This window comes from Megachile rotundata, chromosome 3 (assembly GCF_050947335.1).
Source record: "Megachile rotundata isolate GNS110a chromosome 3, iyMegRotu1, whole genome shotgun sequence".
Lineage (NCBI taxonomy): Eukaryota > Metazoa > Arthropoda > Insecta > Hymenoptera > Megachilidae > Megachile > Megachile rotundata.
The window spans coordinates 6,409,208-6,410,306 of record NC_134985.1 but is presented as its reverse complement, the minus strand read 5'-3'; the positions used below and the strand labels follow the sequence as shown (position 1 = coordinate 6,410,306).

The 1,099-nt window shown below is 44.9% G+C and overlaps 1 pseudogene; it reads right to left on the bottom strand.

Annotated features, from left to right (window-relative positions):
- Positions 1-240: 240 nt before the first annotated feature.
- On the bottom strand, positions 241-711 carry LOC143264108 (protein GVQW3 pseudogene; annotated as a pseudogene).
- Positions 712-1,099: the final 388 nt, after the last annotated feature.

The window sequence follows — 1,099 nt, the reverse complement described above, 5'->3', positions numbered from 1 at the left end:
ATCCGGGCGTTTCTGGCGAATTGCTTCGCGCAAATTGCGCATAACTTGCAGGTAATATTCCTTATTGACCGTACTACTTTGTGGCAAGAACTCATGATGCACCACGCCCCTGCAATCGAAGAAAACTGTGAGCAAAACCTTCACGTTCGACTGAACTTGGCGCGCTTTTTTCGGTCTTGGCTCATGCGGCAGCTTCCATTGGGATGATTGAGCTTTGGTTTCCACGTCATAACCATAAACTCATGATTCGTCACCAGTTATGACCCTCTGGAGCACATTTGGGTCGTCACGGACCGAGTCCAACATCTCCTGAGCAATGTTAACGCGATGCTGTTTTTGGTCGAAATTGAGCAATTTTGGCACGAATTTCGCGGCGACCCGACTCATGCCCAAATCATTGGTTAAAATCGAATGGCACGAACCAATCGATATGTTTAGGTCCTCAGCAACTTCTCTAACGGTGATTCGACGATTAGCTAATACTATTTTCTTCACTTTATCAATGTTTTCGTCTGTTGTTGACGTGCTCGGGCGTCCGGCACGCTCTTCGTCGTTCACATCTTCTCGGCCCTCTGAGAACATTTTGTGCCACCGATAAACGTTGCTTTGGTCCAGGGTAGCTTCACCATATGCCACAATCAACATTCGGAATGCGTCCGCGCACTTTATTTTGTTTTTCACACAAAATTTGATACAGATTCTTTGATCCATTTTTTGGAATAGGCAAAAATCGAAGACGAGACAAAACACATCCAAGCAAAACAGCTGTCAAAAATTAACTAAACATTCAAAATGGCCGACCTTGTCAGCATAAGTAAGGGACATGAGTACCAACATAACGCTACAAAAAAAATCAAAAATCAAATATACGTAACCCGCGGAAATGAAAAATTCGCAATACTTTTTGAACAGACTTCGTATATTCTAAAATGTGCTCACCATTCTTCATAAAGGAGTTCGCTAGCTCGCCGCGATAGTGATCGATGGATCGCTGGGGTCCGAAAATGTCTTTGAGCAGGTTACCCAATTCCGCAACGGTGTCCGCTTCTTCGTTCTCTACGGCTGCAGCTGCGTATCCGCTCAAACGTCCGACGATCAG